General features: G+C 47.0%; 1 non-coding gene across 1 annotated transcript; it reads right to left on the bottom strand.

Annotated features, from left to right (window-relative positions):
- Window positions 1–6,748: 6,748 nt before the first annotated feature.
- trnal-uag (transfer RNA leucine (anticodon UAG)) lies at window positions 6,749–6,830 on the bottom strand. Its single transcript has one exon. It is a non-coding gene; the product is annotated as a tRNA-Leu (tRNA).
- Window positions 6,831–8,124: the final 1,294 nt, after the last annotated feature.

The raw sequence follows: 8,124 nt of genomic DNA, 5'->3' as shown, positions 1-8,124 counted from the left end.
TGGGATGTCCTGAGGATGTGAAAGGTGCTATACAAATGCAAGTTCCTTGTTTCTCACAGGGGGCCGTGTCTCGTTCCTCGTCTCCTTGAGACTCTCAGTTAATTGGTCCGTTCTCTGCGCAGATGGGGCCCGACTCACTGAGTGTTTCCCGAATGTTCTGTGTGTGTTTCACTCAGACTCGGGCTTTACAGTAAATAATAAAAGGACTGTAGTCAAACACTTGGCCATGAGCTGCTGCCCAACCTGTCGTGACATTGTTGCTTGCTTCCCTTCAGTTTTTGGTGCACTGTCGCCTGAAGAGCCGTGGTTTGCCTCATTTCTCAGTGTGATTGTGGGACTGACACAGAAGTGAGAGAGAAAGCAGCAGCCACAGCCTGGACTGCAGGCAAATTGGGAGGCTGAAACTAAAAGTTGACTATTCCCACACCGGGAATCGCAGCCGTGCCGCCTGGGTGAAAACCAAGAATCCTAACCGCTAGACCACATGGGAACTGAAATAAAACACCAGCAGGAAGGGCACTGAGACTACAACCGGAAAGTTAACGGACGATTCAAAGGAGGTATTCACAATTATGAAAGGTTTTGACAGAGTGTGTAAAGAGAAATTGTTTCCAGTGATGGAATGGTTAATAACCAGAGGACACAGATTTCAGATAAATTGAAAGAAATCATTGGGGGATTTGGAGAGATTTCTTTACACAGTGAGTTGTTATGATCGGGAATGCACTGCCTGAAAGGGAGGTGGAAGCAGGTTCAATAGTAACTTTCAAAAGGGAATTGGATAAATACTTGACGTGTAATAAATTGCAGGGCTGTGGGGAAAGAGCCGGGGAGTGGGACTAACCCACTTCCTTCTGTGTTCATCCCTGGAAAAAACCCTCCCCCAGGTCACTTACAACGGCACTTTCAAATTCCCAACTGTCCAGTCTTTGGCCCTCCATTCACCACGACATTTCTGCAGCTACTGATTTGCTCAATCACACCCTCACCTCCACCTTTGACGCACTTGTACCCATTAAAGCCATCAGTCTCCCTCACCCTGGTCAATCCCCCTGGGTCTGCCCTCATTTCTGATTCCTTAAGTCCAAGGGACACAGCTTTGAAAGTTTATGGTGGACAACTGCTTTGGCCATTCATCGCCAGATCTGGCTGGACCACATAAAGCACTATCGGGTCCTGTCTCCTCTGACAAAACTGCTCACTATTCCAGGATCATCCTGGAATGTAAATATAACTCCCAACTTCTCTTCTCCACTACAAACCGTCTTCTTAAACCCCTCTCCCATCACTCCTCCACCATCACCTTCAACAAAAAGTGCGAGGAGCTCACGGACTTCTTTGTCACTGAGATTGAGACCATCCATTCAGCTGCCTCTGCCGCTCCCCTCCCTTCCCCGAGCTCACCAAGTTTCTCTCCTATCTCCCCTCATGCCCTCTCTGAGCTCATCTTGACCATGAGACCCACCTCCTGCTCCCTCGACCCTATTCCCAACAATCTGCTGACCACACAACCTCCCTTCCTGGCCCCATGTTAGCTGACATTGTTAATGGTCTCCTCTCCTAAGGTACTGACCCCCTCCCCATCAAATCTGCCGTCATCACCCTCCTTCTCAAAAGACCCACCCTTGACCCCTGTGTCCTTGCAAACTACCACCCCATCTCCCACCTCCCTTTCCTCTCCAAAGTGTTGTCACCTCCCAAATCCATGTCCATCTTTCCCACAACACCATGTTTGAATCCCTCCAATCAGGTTTCCACTCCTGCCACAGTACTGAAACGGCCCTTGTCAAAGTCACAAATGACATCCTCTGTGACTGTGTAGAGGGAGATTTAATCTTGATCTAACCCTTGATGCACCTGCCCCCGGAGTGTTTGATGGCACAGTGTAGAGGGAGCTTTACTCTGCCATGTACTGTACAGTATCAGTCTGTGATGGAGCAGAGCCCTGCTCTTTAATGGAAATTATTCTTTCGATGAGCCACTGAGCCCCTAAAGCAGCCTCCGAGACCCAAAGTCTGATTTCCATCCCACAGTTCCAGCAGTTAGCGAGGGCTGGGCCACGTTAACAGCAGCTCTCTGTTCCTGGTCTGGAGCTGAGGTGTTGTGTATTGTCCCTGACACAGGGACCAGACGGTGAGCTGCTGGCTCCTATTGTTCTGGGATCATTCCCTGCTGCTCTGTTCTCACCTCTTCACTGGGTCTCAGATTATTACCAGCCATCTTCCTGATCAATAAACAATCGGCAGTCTGACCGCGGAGATTTGAAATGTGTGAAACATTTCATGTGTCTCATCCCTCTCCCTGGACACAAATAAATAGGCTGTCATGAAATGTTCACAGTCCATTTCTTCAGCCTTCTCCTTCTTAGAAGAATCTTCTAAACTCCTTGCTAAAGTGACCTTTGATCATAATGTCTTGTTTTGCGGTATGTTCTAGATTGTTCCAGGTCAGCATTGTAATAATTCGGGGTAGTTGAAAAGTGGGATCATTATATTAAATCGAGATATTTATCACAGCCCCGCCCCCCGAACATTCAAACCACCGTTCAGGAGGAGAACCCCTCTGCTCGCTGACCTACATTGGCTCCCAGTCCACCAACATCTCAAATTTTAAATTATCATCCTCGTGTTCAAATCCCTCCATGACCTCGCCCCTCCCTATCTCTGTAACCTGCTCCACCCCGACAACCCTCCGAGATCTCTGAGCTCCTCCAATTCAGGCCTCTTGCGCATCCACGATTTTCATCGCTCCACCATTGGCGGCCGTGCCTTCAACCGTCTGGGCCCAAAGCTCTGGATTTCCCTCCCTAAACCTCCCGCCTCTCTGCCTCTCTCTCCTCCCTTAAGACACTTAAAACCTACCTCACCTGTCCCAATATCTCCTTATGTGGCTCCGTGTCACATTTTGTTTGATAATCGCTCCTGTGGCTTGGGACGTTTTACTCCGTTAAAGGCGCGATATAAATGCAAGTTGTTGTTGTTGTTGGGGTGGAGAAAGCGTTTTCTTTCTTTTTATGACTCTTTTCTATCTCTCTATTTCTTTCCTTTCTCGGACTCTGTTTTCCGGGTCTGTTTACTGACACACATTACAATCTGTGTCACTCGGTGTCTAACAATGTGAGGCAATGTGTTTTATTCCCGCTGTGTTATCTCTCTGGCGGTTTGCTGATAAATGTTTAACTCGCGGCCTGTTCCCGTTAATGGTCACAAGCAGTAACAGACAGACAGAGCGTGTCTGACCGCCCTGAGATGTGGAAAAGGCATCAGTTCAGGGCAAATGCATCAAATCAAATGTTCATCGAGCACCGAGAGAGACAAAAACCAGAGAGAAAGGCAGAAGGAAATAGAGAAATGAAAGCTAAATACAGACATCCTTGATGTCTCTCTATTCCATCCCCAACCGTTCAGTGTCGGGTAAAAATGTCAGTGCAAATAAATGTTCGAGAATCGGCCCAAAGAAGAAGAAACAAAATAACCCAAAACTGCTGAAACCCGGGATCGAACCAGGGCCCTTTACAATCTGTTGAACGCTTGCCCAATTGAGTTGTTTCAGCCCCACTGTAAACTGCACTTTGGGTCATTCTCTTGGAATAAAATATAACCCCGGGTGGAATTGCCCCTCCCGCTCATTCCTCACTTCGGGAGAATGAGACCGACCATCAAGGAGAGATTTTCTGAGACTGTCGGTGAATCTCATTTATATTAAACATTCCTTGAACACTCTGCCGGGTGGATTCAGAGCTGGGGTTCGCCATGAACCAGCTTCCCCTCAATTCCCAGCTTTATCAGTGAATCGACCAACAAACGCTCGAGAGAGCTCAGGTTATATTAATAATAAAAACAGAAAATGCGGGAAACACTCAGCAGGTCAGGCAGCATCTGTGGAGAGAGAAACATCCTTTCAGGCCGATGACCTTTCATCAGAACTCTCTCCACAGATGCTGCCTGACCTGCTGAGTATTTCCAGCATTTTCTGTTTTTATTTCAGATTTCCAGCATCTGCAATATTTTGCTTTTGTTTTACAGCTTGTATTAATGTTCTGCTGAAGATATCTTAATATTATCTTATTTTTGGCCACTTTAATTAAGTTCACGGACAAATTCTTCCATCATCCCTTCTCCCACATCGCTTCTCTCTCTCATTCATTCTTTTCTCCTTTCAATCCAGAAGAGGGCGGGAATCAGAGCTCACCCCCCGAACCCTCCGCACACAGACCCCCGTCTACCACCCCGTGTGATCCAAGAGACAATTCAATACATTACACTCTGTATAAACACTGAAACCTGACACACCAGGGGAGATCGCACGGTGTTGCACACGGAGTGAAATAAACTGAAGTGTTTATAAAAAGTTACAGATCACAACACGTGTCTCTGTCTCTCTCCGCTATCCCGGCCTGTGCTGTGTTATTCGTTCTCACCCAATGTGTTACTGGTAATTTTGTGGAAGTGCATGACGGGATACTTGACCATATTAACTCTTTATTAACTCACATGATAGGATTAGCCACAAACACAAAGTAAGCACAATTGTGTGATTGCGTTTGAGCCATGGTATGTTGATAATTAAGCCTAGCACAGCCAGGCCTTCCTTGAGATAAGGACAGAATATAATAATAATAGAGTTGATGAATGGCCATGAAGCCTTGAGACTGGCTCCAGCCTTACTGATAACAAGGAACAGGAATGTAGAGAGAAAGAAAATAGCTGACATCTGCTCAGGCCGACGTGATGGCTGTGAATGTTCGGGGGCTGGCTCAACACTTGATTGACCAACTACCTGAGCCAATAAAGAATGTACGTGTACGCCCATATTCTGTAACAGGTGGGCGTTGCCTAATGAATTGTATAAACATGAGCTGTTTCATTGACTCCGCGAAGTTGCACCCTCAACCATTGTTTGAGGTGCACTTCCACTTGTGTACAAGTTGGGGTTCAATAAAGTTTCTCCTTGTACTACTTGTTTGGGTGTTAATGCATTTGTATAGTGTTAAGTTTCGACAGTTTTCATCAACATCTTTGACTGTGGCAGCACAAGTTGGTGAAGCCGTTAAAACAGCATCCGGTTCCTTGGCTTAATAATAGAGAAATAGAGCACAAGAGCAAGGAAGTTATGTTAAACGTTTATAAATCATTGTTCAGGCCTCATCTGAAGTATTGTGTCCAATTCTGGGCACTATAATTTATTAAGGAGGTCAAGGTCTTGGAGAGGATGGAGAGGAGATTTCCCAGAATTATACCAGGGATGGGGTTTAGTTGTGTGGAGAGACTCGAGAACCTGGGATTGTTCTGCTTCGAGCAATGAAGGTTAAGGGTAGAAGTAATCCACGTGTTCAAAATTAAGAGGGGTTTTGATCGAGTAAATAAGGAGAAACTTCACCCACTGGCGGGAGGGTCGGCAACCAACGGACGCAGATTTAAGGTAATTGGCAAAAGAACCAGAAGGGAAATAAGGAGATTTTTTTTTTACACAGCGAATTTTTATGATCTGGAACGCACTGCCTTAAAGGATGGTGGAGCTCGATTCAATCGTAACTTTAAAAGGAGAATTGGATAAATACTTGAGTATCTCCCCACAGATACTACCTGACCTGCTGAGTGTTGCCAGCAGTTTCTGGGTTTATTTTTGAGCTTTCACTATCGCAGTTTTCCTGACAACCTGCAACTTGCCTCAAGGGCGCAGCTTCAAGCACAACTTTCTTTTGCTCTTCTCACACACAAGATCGCACTTTACTTTCCGACACACGCGCTTTAAAATCTGCCGTTTCCGCACACAGCGTCCTGCGCCACGAGAATTTGAAAGACCTTCCGCTCATGGCCTGTAATCGCTCCTTTTTCCCCACAGGCGCTCTTTACATTTATCCTCTACTCGATTCAATCGCATGTTTCAACAGAACTATTAAGATCAAGGCGGAACACTTCCGCTCTTACTGCACCGCCCCAACTTGCCAAATGTGAACCTTTCAACCGCCATTCGCAGCTCTGTCGCGCTGCCCGTCACTCACGCAACTCAACTGCTGAGAGAAAAGAGCCAACAAGCATCAAAACAAAAACCAGTTCTTCAGTTACCATCCCCTGGATCACAAGATTCCCCAAGTAAATTTCGTGAACAATCGGGCGGCTGTCTTTCCAGAGACCAGCCCTGCTTTCGTCGTGTTTGTCTGTCGAGCGGTCACGCAGATCGAAATGTATCGACTGATTTCAAGGCACAAATGAACATTGGTGTGAATGGGACATGTGCCCAATAGAAACAGCGGTCGGAGCAGAACAAACTTAAAGGAGTGAGATCGTGAAAGTGAATGTTAGAGTCGGCAATGGAGCAGGAAAGTGTCCATGAGATGGAAGGAGGAAAGTAAAGGCGGCCTCTTGACTGTGGAAGGAAGAAAAAGCCGGGAGAAGAGGCGGGTTTGAACTGTGGAACATCAAGTACAGGCATGTGAGAGAGGTGGGATTTGACGGAATTGAAATGTTTCACCAAAACATTTTCCTTTCATGTTCTAAAGATTGATTTCTTGCTGCATCCTCTCAGCACATGTGGGAAAGGAAAAATCGGTAAATGAAACTCTGTGGAGACTCGGATTCGCTCCGATGTTACTGCGACCACAACGCAGAGTGTTAATCACAAAACGATCACGACGCAGCACATGAGGTGTGGCAGTTGTGCCCCAACAACATTAATGGCACGCATGACACTGCTGAGAAAAGAAAGATTTTGGTGATGAGGGTAAAATAATTAACAGCTCAAATTACGGCAGCGGTGGGATTCGAACACACGCCCCCGCAGAGACTGGAGCCTAAATCCAGCGCCTTAGACCGCTCGGCCACGCTACCATTTCACAAGGGTGTTGTCCAGAATCTCGGAACTGGTGATTGAAAAGCGGCTTTCCGACTCTGACCTTTGAGTCCAAGATTTTTGCCTTGAAAGAATCAAATAAAAGGGCTTTCTTTGCACTGTTCTTGCGACCAGGTGGCTGAGTGGTTGAGGTGATGGACTGCTAATCCATTGAGCTTTGCCAGCATGGCTTTGTATCCCAGCCGCGCCATTATTGCCTTTTTTTAATCGTTCATGGGATGTGGGCGTCGCTGGCGAGGCCACCATTTATTGCCCATCCCGAATTGCCCTTGAGAAGGTGGTGGTGAGCCGCCTTCTTGAACCGTTGCAGTCCATGTGGTGAAGGTTCTCCCACAGTGCTGTTAGGTAGGGAGTTCCAGGATTTTGACCCAGCGACGATGAAGGAACGGTGATATATTTCCAAGTTGGGATGGTGTGTGACTTGGAGGGGAACGTGCAGGTGGTGTTATTCCATGTGCCTGCTGCCCTTGTCCTTCTATATGTTAGAGGTCGTGGGTTTGGGAGGTGCTGTCGAAGAAGCCTTGGCGAGTTGCTGCAGTGCATCCTGTGGATGGTACACACTGCAGCCACAGTGCGCCGGTGGTGAAGGGATTGAATGTTTAGGGTGGTGGATGGGGTGCCAATCAAGTGGGCTACTTTGTCCTGGATGGTGTCGAGCTTCTTGAGTGTTGTTGGAGCTGCACTCATCCAGGCAAGTGGAGAGTATTCCATCACACTCCTGACTTGTGCCTTGTAGATGGTGGAAAGGCTTTGGGGAGTCAGGAGGTGGGTCACTCACCACAGAATACCCAGCTTCTGGCCTACTCGTGTAGCCACAGTATTTATATAGAATCATAGAATCATAGAAGTTACAACATGGAAACAGGCCCTTCGGCCAAACATGCCCATGTCGCCCAGTTTATACCACTAAGCTCGTCCCAATTGCCTGCACTTGGCCCATATCCCTCTATACCCATCTTACCCATGTAACTGTCCAAATGCTTTTTAAAAGACAAAATTGTACCCGCCTCTACTACTGCCTCTGGCAGCTCGTTCCAGACACTCACCACCCTTTGAGTGAAAAAATTGCCCCTCTGGACCCTTTTGTATCTCTCCCCTCTCACCTTAAATCTATGCCCCCTCGTTATAGACTCCCCTACCTTTGGGAAAATATTTTGACTATCGACCTTATCTATGCCCCTCATTATTTTATAGACTTCTATAAGATCACCCCTTAACCTCCTACTCTCCAGGGAAAAAAGTCCCAGTCTGTCTAACCTCTCCCTGTAAGTC

Source organism: Heptranchias perlo, chromosome 35 (assembly GCF_035084215.1).
Source record: "Heptranchias perlo isolate sHepPer1 chromosome 35, sHepPer1.hap1, whole genome shotgun sequence".
NCBI lineage: Eukaryota > Metazoa > Chordata > Chondrichthyes > Hexanchiformes > Hexanchidae > Heptranchias > Heptranchias perlo.
This window is presented reverse-complemented; position numbering and strand designations above follow the sequence as displayed.